The sequence below is a fragment of the Takifugu rubripes genome, chromosome 5 (assembly GCF_901000725.2).
Source record: "Takifugu rubripes chromosome 5, fTakRub1.2, whole genome shotgun sequence".
NCBI lineage: Eukaryota > Metazoa > Chordata > Actinopteri > Tetraodontiformes > Tetraodontidae > Takifugu > Takifugu rubripes.
The window spans coordinates 4,076,948-4,097,062 of NC_042289.1; the positions used below are offsets into that span (position 1 = coordinate 4,076,948).

At 41.9% G+C, this 20,115-nt stretch overlaps 2 long non-coding RNA genes across 2 annotated transcripts; one reads left to right on the forward strand and one right to left on the reverse strand.

Annotated features, from left to right (window-relative positions):
* Positions 1-2,916: 2,916 nt before the first annotated feature.
* LOC115249863 (uncharacterized) lies at positions 2,917-4,311 on the forward strand. The gene is made up of 3 exons (XR_003888490.1): positions 2,917-3,087; positions 3,364-3,459; positions 4,297-4,311. It is a non-coding gene; the product is annotated as an uncharacterized lncRNA (long non-coding RNA).
* A 10,457-nt stretch (positions 4,312-14,768) lies between these two features.
* Positions 14,769-16,088, reverse strand: LOC115249859 (uncharacterized). The gene is made up of 2 exons (XR_003888486.1): positions 16,030-16,088; positions 14,769-15,749 (listed from the first exon to the last, which is right to left on the reverse strand). It is a non-coding gene; the product is annotated as an uncharacterized lncRNA (long non-coding RNA).
* Positions 16,089-20,115: the final 4,027 nt, after the last annotated feature.

Below are 20,115 nucleotides of genomic sequence, written 5' to 3' on the forward strand. Positions count from 1 at the left end.
ACCACATGTCAGGATAAAAACCCACATCTCATCTCCTCTCATCCTGATCACCAGAACTCCTCAGGGCTGCTTCCTCGTTCCCCTACTATAATCCCTCTTCACAAACACTCAACTGGACAAAACACCACTAAAAACAAACAACCAGAATGAAAAACAGCCTCTTTCCACAAGCTGTGAAGGAAACATGGAGCAGCAGGATGAGAAACAGGTCAAAAGACCCAACAATAACCCAAAATATCATAATAGATTCCTCATAAACTGAATATAAACAAGGTTTACTACAGTACCCGAACAGGCACAAATAAGAAAAGAGGTTTAATCTCCACTCTCTTCGTACTCTGTGTGCAGGCATCAAAATCAAAGCAAATCCTCAGATAGTCAACAACTAAAAAATACATCTGTGTTTGGACAGTTACCTGGGAGATCATTCTTGGTAGTTTGAGACAGTTTGAGACCAACAACCACATGAGGACAACAAAATGAGCTGACTAACACCCAAAAAATATTGCACGAATTAAATGATTCCTGACTAAACAATATCTTGACCAGCTTGTTCATGCATTTGTTTTCAGCAGGCTGGTAACGGTGTTTTGCAGGTTTTAGTTAAAGTTCAGCCAGGTAGCTGCAGCTAAATGGTGTTGTTGGGCATAAATACATTTCAGATTGACTTGTGCAGTATTTTTGAATGTAAATTTTGATGTTGATTTACTGTATTTCTTGACAAATAAATGTTGATAAAGACAACAATTTCAGTGAAATGGTGGAAATAGGTTTAAATCAGTGTTTCAACAGATGCCTTATCAACAAGTGACAACTATTTCATGCATATGCCTGTGATATTAAAATTATTAAATAAGTATTAAATATTAAAATACACACAGGGCAGAGGTACTTTAGCAGAGGTTGCATCAACAGGAAGTCTCAGTGTGCAGTACTGCTGCGCCCCCTAACGGCTCAGTCAGGAACAGCACCACGCACTGGAAACGGAAGCACTGGAGTTTCCACGTTCGGTTGCCCATGTTAGCGTTTAGAATAGTGTCACTGCCCAAATATCTTCAAGTATTTCACCAGCTTCCTGGTGCATTATTCGCTATTGATGTTTTTATTGCAGAGCTAAACAAAAACAAAGGGCGTTTTTGAATGTTCGATCAATCACGTCATTTTGAATATTATATATTCATGCAGGAGTTTGGGGAGAGTTGTTTTAATCAGAATCATTGTGTGTTCTTTGATTAGCATGTTGGTGAGGCACTGACTCCTCAAGAGTCAGATTTACGATTGTAAGAACTGAAAAAAGCATCTTATTTCACCCTTTTTCTAACAGCACACAACTACTGATAATGCTTCATATCCCATCAGCATTTTTTTTTCAGTTACACTCACAAACCAACACAAACATATACACAGGAGCATATTTGTCCCGTAAAGAACTTTCTTATATAGCTATGGATAGAGCACCCATCTTGTCTTTAAAGTGCAGAGATGTGTGCAGCACAAATTTAATTTTGACCAACAGTAACTCAAATTCGGCAATTTTTACTCAATGAAATGGCAGAAATGTGTAGTCATACTCCAAATGCATTTTTAACACATATACGTGGAAAATAATATTTATTGATGTAAACTTTATTTTTTTCGCCTCCCCTGACCGCACGTCACTGACCGCCCGGCGACTCTCTTCAGAACGTGTGTAAAGAAAGTTTCCTCAACTTACCGCATTCTGCTGCTGGGAGCAGGATCCAAAACAGAAGACAAATGTTCATCTTCCTAAATGAAGGTCGCTAAACACTTGTTGTCCTCATCTGAAACAGTCTGGAAGCACCATGACGAGGGTTCTTTGTGATAAAGACCGATTCTCTTAAAAGCGTGTCTCAAACTAGACGAGTGTCGATGAAAATCTGAATGGGCGTGACAGTCGCGGTTCAATAAAAGCGCTGGACCACGCATTGTGGGCGGGGCCTCCATTCAGCACCAGGTCACGAAGCGCCATCCAAGTGACGTTTTATAAACAGGAAGTCTCAGTGTGCAGTACTTCTCCACCCCCTGTTTGAGTCACTGCTCAGTCAGGAACGCCTCCGACGCGCTGAAACGAAATCCCTGCGCAAGCCTCGTTCGGTTGGCACTATTTTCGTTTAGAATAGTGTCACTGCCCAAATATCTTCAAGTATCTCACCAGCTTCCTGGTGCATTATTCGCTATTGATGTTTTTATTGCAGAGCTAAACAAAAACAAAGGGCGTTTTTGAATGTTCTTGAAAAGTCGATGGCAGTATCACCGACCAGTTGTGTTCAATCAATCACGTCATTTTGAATATTATATATTCATGCAAGAGTTTGGGGAGAGTTGTTTTATTCAGAATCATTGTGTGTTCTTTGATTAGCATGTTGCTCTAAAAGGTGTTGGCTGCCTAAAGGAGTCATGTGAGATTGTGAGTCTTTGGGGGCATCTGAGAGGAACAAGACCAAATGTGGGAGAAGAGCATCTCCACAGAGAGCTGATTGATTGTTTGTCTATTTCTACCTGAGAAAAGCGCAACACAGCGCTCAGAACGTGTGTGTAAAGAAAGTTTCCTCAACTTACCGCATTCTGCTGCTGGGAGCAGGATCCAAAACAGAAGACAAATGTTCATCTTCCTAAATGAAGGTCGCTAAACACTTGTTGTCCTCATCTGAAACAGTCTGGAAGAACCATGACGTGGGTTCTTTGTGATAACGACCGATTCTCTTAAAAGCGCGTCTCAAACTAGACGAGTGTCGCGGGTTCTAACAGAGCGATCCAATAAGAGAGCCGGACCCCGCCTTGTGGGTGGAGCCTCCGTTCAGCACCATGAAATATCCGCCAGGCCAAACACGGGACTCATATCCAACAGTAACTTACTATAGCTATGGTGTAGCTTCCATCCAAATGAGTCGCTGTTTGTCTATTTGTAAATTACTTTTTGGACAGGTCCGGTGCCCGGTGTGTTCCAGATATTAACCTTTGGGGAACGCTGGACCGAGACGCCTCAGATGCAAGAAGGGCTGGGAATGCTATGGCAGATGCGACGGTAGATGGGCAGCGGTGCATGAGCAGCCCACCTCTGGCCAGGTCAGAGGACCCACTCGCCTACTGGCTAAATCACAGACATCGTTACACCAACCTTTTCAAGCGGGCCAAAAGATTTCTATGCATGCCAGCATCTACTGTACCCTGCAGAAGAATATTCTCCAAATGTGGAGAAATTGTGAGCAAAAAAGAAACTGGTTAAATCCCAATACTGTGGAAAAAATAACGTACCTCAATAAAAACGTTGAGTCCACAGTTACACAAGAATACCCAAGCTATGGCATATTTTACCAGCATTTTCTCCTTAACAAAACAAAGCTCACGTGTGCGCCTCCCGGTCACCAATCGCGGCTCCAACCCTGCAGTGCAGGGCTCGCGGGTCGCCAGGAGAGGGCGCTAGAACTGCAACTTCAGGTAAACATTACTTCGAGAAATCATTGCAAGTGGTTCGGGAATTCACAAAAGCTTAATTTGCCCATCACCACTTTTTGTCCTGATCGGAACCAGACAAATCTACCAATCTTCATCTTGTTGTTGTTGTTCTATTTCTTTTGGTTTTAAAGGCAGTTGGCATCTATATTGTAGCTGCCACCTTCTGGTCCTCTATCTAGCGTATCCATCCTTCCATCGTTTTTACTAGACCAGTACGTAAGAAATTTATAAAGCTCTTTCCTCCCACCTGAACTCTCTACCCAGCTCATCCACATCCACCATTCCCAGTTTCCTCAGTCCATCCATCATCACCTTCCTTTCCTCACTATTATGCCTACATATTAAAAGCACATGTTCTGTTGTCTCCAGTTCATGACACTGCTCACATAGATGGATGCTTCTCCACAATGTATAGCATATTGTCTAAGTTGCTCTGCCTAATTCTTAACCTTGTTATTATAACCTGCTCTTTCCTGCTCTTTTCCCTTCTCCTTGATGCATTGTCCCTCCTTTGTATTGGAAAGAAGATGCCTCCCCTTGACCTCTGTTTCCCCGCTCTGTTGCCACTGCTCATTTGCTTTTATCCACACAACACTCTTGCCTTCTGACTTTGATCATTTAATTTCTCTGTCAACACTGCTCCTGCTTTTAATGGTTATACACCCCCATATCCTTGGCCACCTCATCACCCTTCCACCCAAACCCCCCCTTTTGTGCTGTCTCCTCCCAACTCACTAGCAGAACCCCCTTTGTAAGATGTTCATCCCTCTGACCTCTTGAATGAATCCAGTAATTAGCAGCCAACTGTTTCCTCTTCAGCCACAGTGGCATTTCCCCAGCCTGTTCCTGGAGCGCACACACAGGTGAGATTTTGACTGGCCCATGTAGAGTCTAAGTGCTTGCACCGGGATCATATCCAGCAAAGTTCTGAAATCAGCTCTACATTGCTGGGATCTCATATTTACCACTTTTTTCTTTTACATTAACTTACTACCTGCCTGATATGATCCTTCCAGCTCAGCCTCTGGTCAAAGTAGATCCCAAGGAAGCGGAAACTCTCAACCCTTTCTAACACACTCCCATATGTTTTTAGATTGCTCTCTCCTACCCTCTTTCTTGTAAAAAAACTTTGTCTTTTCAGATGAAAACTTAAGGCCACATTTAATTCCCCATCTTTCAACTTTACTTATTCCCTCCTGCATCCTCTTGACAATATACTGGAAGTTCCTCCCTCTTGTCCAAGGAGCCCCATCGTCAGAAAACAGCGACCTCCCCGTACCATCGGGAATACTTGGAAATATATATTCAATCATTTATCATTAGTGAATAAAGATTTGGACTGACCACTGAACGCTGTGTAGCGTTTTCAACGATGTTTTGTCTTGACATTTCTGCCCCCATCCTCACCTGGATGGATCTATCACTTCGCTTTTTTACCCACTCTCACTGCTATTTTCCTGCTGGTAAGAAAAATCCTGATCCATGCTGTTGATGTGATATAATTTCATAAGCAGTCCATCCTTTCCCATCATATAACCTTTTTCTATATAACAAATACAGCATTACACTTTCTTTATTGATCTGGACTGTCCTTACCTCATTCTCTAAATGTAAAACCTACCGTGCTGCTTCTTTTCCTAAACCCACTTTTATATCATTTTCAGTTTTTCCCTGGTTTCTAAATAAGAGTTCAGCCTTTCATTAATCATTTTTTTTCCATAGTTTTGCCTACAAAGGTTGTTAGATCTATTGTTCTGTAGCTCTCTGGCAAACCCGGGTCCTTACTTGGCTTACAGATTGGTACAATAGCAGTTTCTTTCCATTGATTAGGTCATTTTCCCTCCCCTCACAGCTTATTATACAATTTCAATAATGCCCCTTTACTTTGAACACTAATTTTATCTAATATAATTTATTTGGTCTTCCCTGGAGTTGTTTTTCCAGCTTTTTAAAAATGCATTATTTGGTATTGTCATTGAAAACCTTGTCACACTTGCCTTTTTCTTTCAATCCTGCCTTCTTTCTCTTTATTACTCAAATTTTCTGTGCTTTTTGTTTTAGCAAATATTTGTGCTATTAGTGCTGCTGATTATTTGTCCTCTACAATAACGTTCCCTTCATCTTCCATAACTGGGCATCCCTATTCTTGTCTACTTCCTAACATTCTTGTGATCATACCCCACAGTCTTGTCGTTGGTGTCTTCCTACCAAGTGACTCACGATACTTTCTCCAGGACTCCCGTCTGTTCCTCTTATCACTCCCCTCGCTGGGAGGAGATTCCCCTCGTCTTATTCCTCTCCCTCTCCCCTTCAGTTCCTTGTCTGTGTTTCCCGTGTCTGTTTCCAGGCTGGGAGGGGCTGCTTCCTGCTTCACTCCCATCGTGTGATCTACACACCTGGAACTCGTCTTCAGAAAATCACCTTCACCTGTCTCCTGGTTTAAAAGACTGGTCCACGCTTCCATCATGGCCAGTTTGTGGTGCATTCAGATGTCTGTTCGTGCCACCCAGCCTGCTCTGACAAAGACTTTATTAGCTCTGGTTCTTTGAGGGATTCTGCTGCCACCTTTTCAGTAAAGTTTAGTCTGGTCAATCTACTCGGTCCTGTGTGTGTCTGCTGCTCCTAAAACGAGCTGCTCTCTGCTGTTCCTTATAATTTATTAAAGTCTTGAGTTTCAGGTTGTTGTTTTTTTTCATTTTTAAAATGTATTTGATTTACTTCTTGGAATAGTTGCATTTGCTGCTTCAGTTATAATTTGACATATTTCATTATTCAGTTCTGGTTTACACCAACTGCCCTTAGTTCACCCCAGCAAATATTCTGAACGTATCCATTTGCTCCCTCACATTTCCATCTTCCTCCTCCTTTGTTCCGACCCCTAACGCTTTCAGTTTCTAGACCTGTGTGAGGGTGATGTTTGGTCACCCGCGCTGTTCGTTCACTAGACTCAGATCAACCACACAGACAACAGGTGGCCTTGCAAGGGAGAGCTGACGAGCAGTTCAAGCTTCCTCTCTCAACTCCGTCCGTCTGCTGCTCACTCTCCTCTTTTATTTGGTTCACACAACATTGGTATCAAAACAACCTCATGATTCCTTCTCCTCCTATCTCTACGACTTCCTCGTGTCCTTGAACATGATACCTACCAGTGCTGGGAACATAACAGCTACAATACTTGAGTCAAACACTCATGCATTATTTTTGATTAAACATTCTAAATCTACTTACTATAATTACTATAGCATTGAAACGATAATAGTAATAACAATAACAATTCTTCTCACATTTCCCTCCTGTTTATCGTTAAATGCGTCTAGATTCTCATTGTCAGTATTACATCTTTTCATTTCATGAAATTTAAATGCATTACGTCATTTTCTTAGAAACAAATTTCTTACACTCAGAGTTCAACATGTGTACAGCTTAAGACATCTTAAACATTTCATTTACATCTTGCATCACATTTGTCCATTCTTCTTCTGATTCCTCTTCATCGTTGTCCAGTAGAGATTGTTCTTCCACCTGCAGCAAAGTACTAGTAACAGCTGATCCCACGAGCCGGCCAATGCAACCCCGAACAAGAGGTACTACACAGCAAGCTAGTATGGCTAATACTAGCAGCACTATCCCTATCATCATTCCTATCTTGAACAACAGTTCCCTCCACCTTGACAACATTCCTGTAAGCCAGTCTGGTGGGGGACTACCATCATCAATCATAGCTCTCTGTAGTTTAGTTAAATTTCTCAATGCGCTATCTATCAGGCGACTGTCCGCATCATTCTCTGGGATGAACGTACAACAGTAATCTCCTACCATTGCACAAACTCCTCCCTGGGGGGCCGTTATGAGATCTAAGGCCATCCTATTCTGCATGATCATCAGTCTTAGCGCTGTCATTTCTTCCTTGACTCCTGTGAGAGCAACTTTTGTCAAATTAGTAAATACTTTCAACCTATAATCAACTGTTTCCAATCTCAATATGTTCTTTCCTACTCCTAGCCATGGAAAGAGAGTCAAGGTCACTTTATCTCCGGTTGACCAATGCTTAAACTCTCGTGGTACATCTGTGCCCCACACTGAGTCGTGTGGTTTGAACTCGTCATTCAAATCTCTCCTGGAACGCAACTGTGGTGCAGAGCTAGCATTAGCAGCATAAATTATGACTGTGTGATCCTTTGCACCTAGCACAGGGAATCTGAATCTATTGGCTTTCCCTGCCATTGTCCGTAGTGGCTCTTGGGTGCAGTTGCTGCGAGTGAACCACGTTCCGTCCAACAACTTGAGTGTGAAGTTCGTGTCACGGCTTAGCCCTATGTGGACAAAGCACTGTCCTACACTCCCTGTCATCGGTTCAGCAGTTACTCGCGGTGTATGCACGGAAACTGGTAGCATAGAACAAACATAACAACGAGAATGATTCTGTGTCCGAGCTGTGAAATTAGCATAGCGCCACCATGTATTCAAACTGTAAGTGTGTGAGGATTCTGGATTTTGTTCTAACCACGGATGTTCTAAGTGGCTAACTACAGTGCGTTTAGCGCGTGTGTAGCTCTCATCCTGTCTCAGAGCCTCTTTCTGTCCCTGATTACCTCCCTCCTGTCGGAAGTTCCAAAGACCAAAACTCACGAGTCCTGCCGTCACAGCACTCACCACAATTAGGAAGAACAACTTCATTTCCTTTTAGATCCTCTTCACAGGTTCCGACGGGGTTCAGCCGTTGCTGGACCTATACAGGCCGTCAGCCGTTTACGGAGAGTCCGCCACTGCTCCCTCGCCTTCACCTGGAAGAATTTTCTGTTTCTTACAATGGGAAAGGTGTATCCACGACAGTTTCCCGTCCACTCGACCTGCAGTCTTTGTGGTCAGCTGTACTTGATAAGGACCTTCCCATCTAGGCGTGTTCCACCTCTTCCGCACAAACTTCTTCACCCACACATAGTCGCCCGGTTGAATGGGTTCCTGGGGGGTGGAATCTGTGGAAGACACAGGACTAGGCAGAACATTTACTGTATTCACACATCGGTTAAGTAACACTTTTTTCAGATAATCTGCTATTGTTTCCTCAACATGTTTTAGCTCATTTGTTGTTGCAAAGTATGGTAGGCAATAAGGCCGCCCATATAATGCTTCAAAGGGTGTGATGCCTGTTTTCTTGTGTGGTGTTATGTGCATCCATAATTTCACCAGGTCGAGACAAAACATCCAGTTCTTTCCTGTCTCGTCCATACATTTCTTCAGTCTGTTCTTAATAGTACCGTTGACTCTTTCAACCAATCCTGCACTCTGAGGGTGGTATGCGCAGTGATTCTTCAAATCAATGTCCAAAGTTACTCCTACAGTTTTCACTATCTCATTTACAAAATGGCTTCCATTGTCGCTCCAGATGACCTTCGGGATGCCAAACCTGGGAATGATCTCTCTACATAGGACTTTTGCTACTGTCAGTGCATCTGCTTTTGCTGTGGGGAAAATTTCTACCCACCTAGTAAATCCATCTAACACTACTAGACAATATTGTTTACCTTCACATGGTGTTAGCTGAATAAAATCTAGAAAAACTGTGTGAAATGGATGATTTGGCAATGGTGTAGTGCCTGCAGGGGCCTTAAGGGCTCCCTGTGGGCTGTGTTTTACACAAATAGCACATTGTGAACAAATTTTTTTTGAGTATGTATGAAATCCTATAGTATAATAATGTTCATTAACCATCTGTACCATCCCTCCTGTTGAGACATGGCATGGCCCATGGCTCACTAATGCTGCCCATTTATGCATATTCCAGGGAAGGATTGGCTTGTTTCCTATGGTTAACAGTCCTTTGTCATCCAGTTTGGCTCCTCGCTTCTTCCACGTGGCCTTTTCTTTTTCTGGAGCACTTTGTTGCATTTCTTTTAGAATATCATTATCTGCAGGTTCTAAGGTAAATGATTCCTCATTATCAAGAAGTGTGTTGTTATTTGCTGCAGCCTTTGCGGCTCTGTCAGCAAAGGCATTGCCTTGTGAGACTGCGTCTGTGTTGTTAGTGTGTGCAGCGCATTTACATACAGCTATTTTGCGTGGCTGCTGTACTGCTGCCAATAACTTTTTTAACAGTTCTGCATGCATGACCGGTTTGCCGGTCGACGTTTTCATCCCTCTTAAATTCCATTGTTGAGCAAACACAAACAGCGTGGAAAAAGCATATTGACTATCTGTATAAATGGTAACATCTTGTCCTTTGCTTAATTCACAAGCACGTGTGAGTGCGACGAGTTCTGCAGCTTGAGCAGAGTAGGAGGAGGGAAGTGATTTCGCCTCCACCACCTCAGTTGCTGTGACTACTGCATAGGCAGTTCTAGTGCGTCCACAGTCATCCTTTCTCGATCCATCCACAAATAGTGTCTGTCCTGTAGTCAACGCGACATCACTGAGATCTGGTCGCGGCAGGACCTTGGTGGAGACCTCATCCAGGCAGTTGTGCTGGTGTCCCTCTTCTGCGGTGGGTAGCAGCGTTGCTGGGTTTAAGGTCGTGCAGCGTCGAATCGTCAGATTCGGCTGAGACAGCAACACTGCCATGCAGGAAAGATGACGTGCTGGCGACAGGAATGCTATCTTACTTTGTAGCAGCAGTATTGACACTGCATGTGGAACTAGCAAAGTTAGCTCATGATATAGCACCACTCCTGCGGAGGCTTTTACTGCCTCAGACGCTGCCACCACTGCTTTAACGCATGGCAGGAGTGCACAAACTACGGGATCTAGCTTGTGGGAGTAGTAGGCCACTGGCTGCCTCTTATCTCCGTGCTTCTGCAACAAAACTGAAGTCATAAAATCACCTTTGCAATCTACGACCTGCTCAAAAGGCTTCTGATAGTCTGGCAGCTTTAACACTCCAGCACCTACAAGGGCCTGCTTTGTGTGTGTAAATGCTTCTTCAGCTTCAGGGGTCCAAGTTAACACATCAGTCATTGCTAAGGGATTATCATACATCAATGCTTGTAAAGGGGCAGTTATTTTCGCATAATCTAAGATCCATGATCTGCAAAAATTCACTAGTCCTAAGAATGACATCATCTGCTTCTTTGTTTTTGGTTTTGGGGCTTCAAGCACTGCTGTTTTCCTCGACTCGAGAATAGCTTTGCCATTATGTGTCAAAACATGGCCCAGATAAATTACTTTCTGCTTCACCAGCTGCAGTTTGCTTTTGCTTAATCTATGGCCTTGTGAAGCTAGCCAGTGTAGCAATGCTAGCGTGTCTGACCAACAATCTGCCTCTGTTTTTGACGCCATGAGGATGTCATCCACGTAGACGAGGATCTGACTTCCACACGGAGGTTTAAACTTAGCTAATGATGACATCATTACCTGAGAAAAGATTGTGGGACTCTCACAGTAGCCCTGAGGTAACCTTGTCCAGGTGTACCTTCGTCCTTGAAACGTAAATGCAAACCAAAACTGGCTGTCTGGATGTACTGGTACAGAGAAAAATGCATTGGATACATCTATCACCGTGTACCACTGATGTTCAGGGTTTAAGTCATTCAGCAGAGTGTATGGATCTACGACTAAGGGAGACCTAGGGACCACTGCAGCGTTTACAGCTTGCAGGTCCTGCACCATCCGCCAGCCGGTAGATGGTGGTGCCTTCCTTACTGGAAATAGGGGTGTATTTACAGGGGACTCAGGACACTCTCTGATGACTCCTGCTTTAAGCAGTGAGTTAAATATTGGAACAATACCCTCCTGTGCATCAGTCTTAAGGGGATATTGTCTCTGAAATGGTCTATAATCTGATTTAGGGATTATTTTTACAGGTTCTGCTCCTTTTATAAGACCTACATCTGCAGGTCCTTCCGACCATAATTCAGGGGGAAGCTCTTTCAGCTTCTCCTCTTCCTCCTGCGTGAGGAAGATGTTTTCTTCTCATGAACTCTGGTCTGTGAGGTGCGTTGCTGGATGTGTCAGCAACCATGTTTTAAGGGGAATACGCCACACCTGGAACTGATCATTAAAATCAACCTCACCCTTAGGCCTATAGGGCAGGCTGCTCCAGTGTTTTACGTCACTTCCCAAGTCTTGCCATCTTTTCTTAAGTGGTTTAGCAATAGAAACATGTGGTACAGAACCTGACACTTTGAATAGTGCTGCTGCTTCGGTGGAAAGGCTTCCTGCCGTGCAGACAGCTGTCTGACCACACACATATAGGTGCATAATTACAATCATTTGTGGATCTTTGAGTTTAGCAAACTTCTCTGCATAGCTTGATGTGCCGTGTGAGTCTGATTTACAGAATCCACCAGTGCGCTCCACGTGCATGGTTACATGCAGGTCAGTTTGATTGTGGAGCTGGGCTTCAGGCTGTAAGTATGACAGAGCTTTACCATATATCATAGTGATTGGGTCAGAAAATGGAGGGGGCTGCTTATCAGGAATGTCAAGTGACCAAAATTTACTGCACATCTCTCCTTCCCTTACCCACAGATTAACCATTCTATCTACAGACCACATTCCTTCGGCTGTGGTACGAATCATCAACTGAAGCTGAGAGATAAGATCTCTTCCTAATAGATTTACGGGACATGTGGTGGAGATCACGAAAGGGGCTTTAAGTGTGATTCCACTCACAGGGTCACAAACATCTACAGGAACTGACATTCTTTCTTTAGTTATGAGACCATTTGCTGATCTCACAAAAATCTGTGTAGAAGTTGGTGCCAGGGCTATTGGATCTCTAATTACTGATTTACCTGCACCCGTGTCTACCAAAAATGTTAAAGAATTGCCTAACACGGTCAGTTGTATTTCTGGTTTGCCTTCAGCAAACAGGAAGATGGTTTCTAAGTCTAAAACATCTTCTAAGTCTTCTTTTTCAAATTGGTCAAATTTTGTGCCCTGATTTGTTTTAATTTTTGTGACATCTTTTCCCGGTTCTAGTCATAGTTGAGGTGTATTAGAACCTTGCTGCTGTCCTCTATTGTATCTCTGGTCACGTTGTTTCTTTTTGCAATCACGTTCCCAGTGTCCATAATTTTTACAATAATGACACTGATCTTTTTCACGGGAGTTGCCTCCTCCTCCCCTTCCGCCTCGGCCTCGCCCACGTCCTCGGCCTCGGCTTGGGAGAGGGTTGGCATTGAAAAACATGCCTGTTGATTGGTTCTTACTTTTGGCATTGTCTTTCAGCATGCATAGCATGTTGTTCATAGCGGTTTAGGGGACAGGTTCCGAAATCAACTAATTGTCTCTCTACCCAGGTTTTTATCTCTGATTTTGATCCCCCATGTATAGCTTGCTTTAACTGCTGTTGGTAGGGACCTTCTGGATCTTCCGCATACGGAATTCCACTATTTTTTCGGAACACATCTTTCATTCTCATGCTATAGTCTTCAAAACTTTCGTCAGTCTTTTGTCTCGTGGCCGTAATGGCGCTGTAGTCAGCTCGTCTAGTAAAAGTAGTTCGCATGCGCTCGTACAGTCTGTCAAGTCTGTCATTTAGTTCTTGGCTGCCAGGCTGCCATGGTTGTTGAGTGGCTGGATCCACTGGGACCCAATCTCCTCTAACAGTGCCCCATTTTTTGCCATTAACGCACATGAGGACTTGCTGTGTTTCTCTTTTTCTTGATTTTGTTTTTCTCTTCTATATTTTATTAAATCTTCTTTTAATTTTGTAATATTGCCTGGCTTGTCTAAGTTACCATCCCAATCGAACTTAGTCATCCACAGCTGAACATATGAGCATGAACCTGGATATTTGTCTTCCATGTGTTTACATGATGCTGGGTTTTCGAATTCAGCACCTTTTGTGGAATGTTGGTTGCCCATGTTTGCACTTTATTTCATCAGTTTTTATGTATTTGAGTGGAGACGCCTGATCTCCCGACTGAACAACCCTCAATCCCTACAGGATATCTAGTTCAGTCCCTCCGCCGTGGCCTTATAACCCCTCTTTTTTAATCAGGAGAGTATACACCAAGCTTCTACCTCCGAGGAGGTGGGTGTATCTTGCCTCTGCTTCTCTCCTGATGACCAGGCAGGTAATACCGCGGTATTTTTCTGTGTAGCGCTTTTCGTGTCTTATACTCACTCCGTTGTCGCTATGGTTTCTCTCTGAGTTGTTTTAGTGCCTTCTTCCCGTCACTGGAGATGGTCGCCCTGGGAGGGACGAAGACTGGCCTTCCGTCAACTCGTGATGAAAGGTCTTTCACTTCGGACGTCTTTTTGACTCCGGCTGTGCACAGACTTCGGCGTTCGGTCGTCCCACGGCGCTCCTCTCCAGGTCTTGGGATCCGGCTCGAAGGACCAATTTTTGTGAGGGTGATGTTTGGTCACCCGCGCTGTTCGTTCACTAGACTCAGATCAACCACACAAACAACAGGAGGCCTTGCAAGGGAGAGCTGACGAGCAGTTCAAGCTTCCTCTCTCAACTCCGTCCGTCTGCTGCTCGCTCTCCTCTTTTATTTGGTTCACACAACATTGGTATCAAAACAACCTCATGATTCCTTCTCCTCCTATCTCTACGACTTCCTCGTGTCCTTGAACATGATACCTACCAGTGCTGGGAACATAACAGCTACAATACTTGAGTCAAACACTCATGCATTCTTTTTGATTAAACATTCTAAATCTACTTACTATAATTACTATAGCATTGAAACGATAATAGTAATAACAATAACAATTCTTCTCACACCTGTTGGATGACGGTCTCTACCCACTGTGCTGCTTCTCAACACTTCCCAGTTGCTTTTCCATGTTAAAACCTGTGATGCCGATGTGTGATCTCTTGATGGCTCGGTGCCCTTTGCCACTTTCACCCTCACGGCCAAACCAGTATTCAAGCATGCCTTTGTCATCTAACATGTCTTCCATTACTTCGAGTCTTCCTGATATCCCCCCATGTGCATTAAAATCTCCACACCAAACTATCTTTCAACTTAATAAACCCAAATTTGGTTTGAGTCATGCCTCTTGTACACAAATAATATCCATGTGTTCCTGTAATTCAGGGATATATTTTTTTAAGTCTTTCCTGTCTGTGATGAGACTTTGACCATTCCACTGGAGTATGTGCATTATGGTATGTAGGGGTTGCTGCCACACACCTCTGCTCCCCCTACACACTGTAATGATGGTCATACCTTTGGCAATTGTAATACCTAATAGGAGGTTGAATATATGCTCTCACACTAAAACTCCTGTATCCTATAATGATCTTGTCAGTGAGAAGCTGACCTTTAAAGGAAAACAAGCCTAATCAAATGTTTCCTCATAAACTGGAGTAAAAGAAAACCAAGTTCTTTAAATATGTATCACACAGGCTCTTAAAAAACATTTATTTTAATACAGGATATAAAAATATACAATATTAGAAAGCAGACATTTATTAGATAAAAAAAGAACAAATAGAGAACATTTTCTGTTGATAAAATCATCCTCTTAAATATTCTTCAAGGTGCTGCTGAAGTGTGTTTTCATTTCTTCCAGGGGTGATTTATAGGTTCAGAGCTTTAGCACCCAGAGTGCCTGGCTGGTTCAAAAGATGACACTCTGGTCATTCCAGTTAATGAGTTCATTCAACACAATTTAGGAGTCTTAGTAAAAAAAATCATGGAAAAGTGATCTTCCTCCCTGAAACTATGGTATGCATGAACTCATTCATGTTACAGTTCCTCACACACACCAATTAAGTTAGGCTAACAGACAATAATCTGTTCCATTCAATTCAATGCAGCTCAAATGGGGACTAACATTTGTTGGTGATAATAATGTGTCGCGTGTATTGGGGTGTAGAGTAGTTGTCCAACATAACCACTGCATATTTACATCACAACACTCCTGTTAAGAGCCTAGACACGTTTTTATTTCTAGTGCTTTTTGTAAGTCTGTGAAATCATCTGTGGAAGAAAATAAATAGTTCAAAGCTTAAGCAGCCAGAAAAATAGACCATTTATGCCTCTGCTCCTTCTTCACTTTACAAAATCCTCTTATTCTTGACTTTGTTGTAATTAAATGGAGGATGAATTAATATGTGCTGAGAGGTAGATCTCATTAGAAACTCAATGATTTGTCCACAAAAATGCTATTGTTAAAATATTTCAACAATACTAAATCAGCAGCTGACAGACTGACTTAAATGTTACATTTACTGTAGTGATACTTACTGGTACATTTGAGCACCAGTGCTGTTGTGCAGATTAGAAAAAGAACACATAAAAACAGAACGCAGCCCAAAATTTGTGTCCAACTGACACTTGTGGAAAGAATTTCTCTTCCATCAAGTGTGTTTCCATCTGGAACCAAAGAAAAAATAGCATTGTTACTAAAAACATTGTAATAAAAGTAATAATTACAAAAATAAACTAATAATGTTGATGCTGACAAATGTAGCGGACACTATTCACAGTATTTAAACAGTTATATTTCTTATTTTCCCAGCGCTCAAATATTTCTCACATCAGATTTTTAACAAACCTAAACTAACTGAGACTTGAACACAGCGTTAAAATTCCAGCCTCTATTGCTTTGACTCAATAACAATCATGCAGCAGCATGTAAATGTAAAGTTCTCACCCCACATGACAGTGATGGTTCTGTCTTCTGTTTGGACAACACAGCCATAGATGTTGGTGTGGATCAGGGGGACCTCAGCTGTCAGGATGAGGATCACTGATCCATCCCCAGAAGGCAACGGGCCAGTTACAGTGATCCAGTTTGCCTTGGGGGCCCCGTCTTCAGTCAGAGACACTGAACGCACTGATTTGTCAGTCCTGGTGACGTGGCACTTCAGCAATGCCTTGGTTCTGTCAACAGGGTTGGCAAACACACGGAGATCTGCAGGAGGATAGAAAAGGTGATGATCAGGGTTGTCTGTTGTCACTCTTTGAACAGGGAACCAGCAGTGATGAGCAGCTCACTCTTCCTCTCAACATAGTTTTAGCTCATAACCAACACCAGGCTGCTATTTTAGGACCAGAGAGTGTGTTCACCTGTTCTTTTTTCTATTTCTCTTAATTTGATGTGGTGGATCATTTCTAGACAGTATCTCCTGATGAATTGTCCAAACACATGGTTCCGAGCCTCATAGCCGTTCCACGAATCTTTAATCATTTCTGCAGAAGGAGACAGGGCTTTCCATTTCTGAGCTCCAGCATCAAACTGAATGAAACCCTCTCCATTCACTGCCCAGTTGTCAAAAGCAGATTCGAGCCTCTCGTCTGACGTGATGCAGCCACGCCGCCGCTGAACATCTACAAGGATTGTTTAATGTAAAATGTTCAGTTCATTTTCACCAAAATAAACACGTTATAAAGCAAATGTGCTGCAAACTTACTCAGTGTGTGATTGGTGAATTTAGAAATCGCTTTGAGAGCATCAAAAACATCATAACATGCTGGTCTGCAGGTCCCAGGTAAGTTGTGGGATTCCAGGACGGGTTTGAAGTGTTCTTGTTGTGTCCCACTGTCACAGTGAGAGATCACAACTCCATCAAACTCTGTAACTTGTTCAAAATGGGGCCGAGATCCAGGCTGAACACGTCCTGTAGACAAGAACTCAAGAGAATGGGAACCTGAAACACACAAACAAATGGAGTTCTTGCATCAAAAGGTTCTGACAGGAACACAGGAAACTGTGTTTTAATGTCAAATTAGGAAAAAGGAAGAAGTTGAAACAATAACAAAGCACAAACTGAAAGGAAAAAGGCAGGAGCAATAGGAGAGAGAAAGGAAAGGGAATGAGGTAGAGGAGTGCAGCGGCAGTGTTCTTGGGTAGATCCAGATAACGAAGACAAGAATCTCTGGCTGAAGATAGTGTGGTTATCAGGAGCAACGTTGGGAGTTTATAATCCACGTCGTCGTCTCGCCTGGGAGGATCCTAATTTCAAATCCACTGGCACTCAGAGTTCAGGATTCTGTCTTTGCAGGATTACACCTGGTTGGAAACTACGACACCCGTTGTTTAAATTTGGTGCCCTTCTTGAGGGTCTCACTCAGGCTTTGTAGGCCACACGGGTACCAAACAATCAGAAGAAATATCAGGCCGAATAAATGCTTTTTTATGCTTGCTTCCTGATCTACACTCAACAGTCGATGGCAGTAATAAGCTGAAACAACCACCAGTTTAAAAAAGAAAAGGAAGATCAAGAACTATTACACCTAATAAAGCAGCTTCTCCGGGTCTCCAGAGCAAACCATAAAATGTTCTTTTTCGTTTTCCTGTCTTTAGCCAGTATTTTACTATTAATATTTAAACGTGGTTGTGGATCATGGATCAGTCAGTCTTAAATCTTTGGATGTCCATGGAACTTCTCTCGGGAATCTGTTCAAGTGTTTGACGCAAAGAGCGCGACAAGAAAGGCGCGTGTTTCCAACGCTGCAGTTCGGTTCGGAGCCTGAGGTTCTCGATGAGTGTAACACGTGGTGACCAAAATAAACTTGATTCAATAAACTTGACAAATTTTGCGCGGCGTCTAACAACCCTGCAAATCCAAACTTTCGCCATTACAGTTGTGTCACCTACCACATTCTGCTGCTGGCAGCAAAACCCAGTAAAGCAAAAGACAGAACTTCATCTTCCTGCAGTTGCGTTTCCCAAATAAAAGTCCATAATTATTTGCTGTCGATGTTGTTGTTGTTGTGCATCCAAAAGAGGAGAAAAGATGAAGTTGTCTCTCCAGCGCTGAAGAACCAAACGTCTTCAGAACACCGTCACGATTGTTTTGATTGTACGACCGTTATTTTTTGAACCTTTATCGCGCCGTAAACACCGGAAGTGGGTGTAATAGTTGGATCCCGCCTTACTTTTATTTTACCGAGACGTGAAATGTTCTTCATAAACTTAAGTGACGAACAATTAATAAGTATAAATTTGTAGGGTTGTTGTTGTTTTGTTTTTTTTTGTTTTGCCTTAATTGAAGTGATAAATGTTCCATCGTTGAACAAAGTTATAATTCTGTTCCTCTGAGCTACATTCTTGCTGCTTTAGCCTGGCTGCCTGCTCTTCACTGGTTGAAATATGTTCTATATTGACATTTTAATTCCGTACTAGTTTAACATCCCCTGTTCCTTCTGTAACTGCTCCATCTTCTCTCTGGAAGGCTGAGCTGCTGGTCTGTGTTTTCTCAGGGGAGATCTTGGTCAGACATCATCAGCCTCCACAACGAGCAGATAGCAGTTATTACTAAACTGATATTGGAGGTCCTACAGAATAGCGTCTGGAATGTCATAAAACATCTGAAGGTTACTGTTTGATTTGATTTTGCATGAGTACTTGTTACTACTGGTTTTTAATGAGTAGCATTAAATGGCGCTTTTGTTGTTATTGTCCTGAAAATAAAACTACTAAATCCTATTCTGCAGGAAGCCCTGATACTGATTCTTCTTCTAAGTTTGACAACAATGCATTTATGTCTTCTCACTGAATGTATTATAAAAGGTGATGTCTGTAGTTTAGAGACATGTTGAGATGTTAAAGATCTTTTAGGATCATTTAAGATCTTGAAAGTATTTGAGTTTTCACATGTTACCAAACAAATTTAGTAGAATGTGACAATAATACGAAGGTGACATGAAAATATCGTCACTGAAGTTTCTGTGGATGCTTTTTTGAAAAGCCATAAAAGTCATTATTACCTGGGTGAACAATAATTTATTAATCTGGCAGCTCTCTGATAGGCCAATAAATTAGTTTTATAAACGGACTAGATCATTTCTGTCCGATGTCTTTCTTTTTCATCTTCGTTGCATGTGTTTTTAAAGGAACACACTTTAGACTAATTCAGTATACTGATGCAAATCACTCGAGCCTTATTTTTGTGAAAGATCAAAAAACAATCTACATGAAAATTGTTACAAAAATATACATATATATTATTATTTCTCACTAATAAATGTTTATTTTATGTGTAAAAATAAGTCTAAGCAAGTCGTTCTTTATAATCTGGAGTAAATAAAAATTCTGCCTCTTGATATAAAATATAAACTATTCTTCTAATGAAGGAAGTAAAAATAAGACAATCTTAGTATAAAGACATTTAATACAGTAAAAGAAGATCTTAACAAGTATGTACATTTATTTTGATATTCAATTTCATTAAATTAAAATTAATCGTTTATTGACAACATTATTGGTGCCACATGACATCATCAAAGAACATGAGTTACATTTGATCATCAGTCTCTCAAAGAAATAAATTAATGTTTAAGTAAACGGTTCACTAAACAGTAGTTTGGTGGTCATGTTACATTAACATAGAAATAGTTATTTGTGTAATGCTTTATAATGTCTAAATAGGAAACCAAAGTGCTTACATAATAGATAAAAGGTCACAGGGAAAAGAACATAATAAAAAGTTTCTTTTGCTTCTTACACCTGATCACTGTTGTGACTTCACCTGTATGTTCTGTTTAATGTACTGCTCTGTTTGAAAGTGTCGTAAATGTGAACGTTAAAGTCGGTTCACTGCAAATGTTTGTGTTTTGATCCCCTGCTCAGTTGTATTACACGGGGCAACTTTAATATGGAGAATAAAAATATTCTGGATCATAGCATTTGTCTCTCGTCCAATCTTGACAAATATTCATTCTTCTGGTTATCCATCAGTTCATCACCCCTTAAAGATACTGGTGGTTGTTCTTCATCACTTGAAACAATCCACTT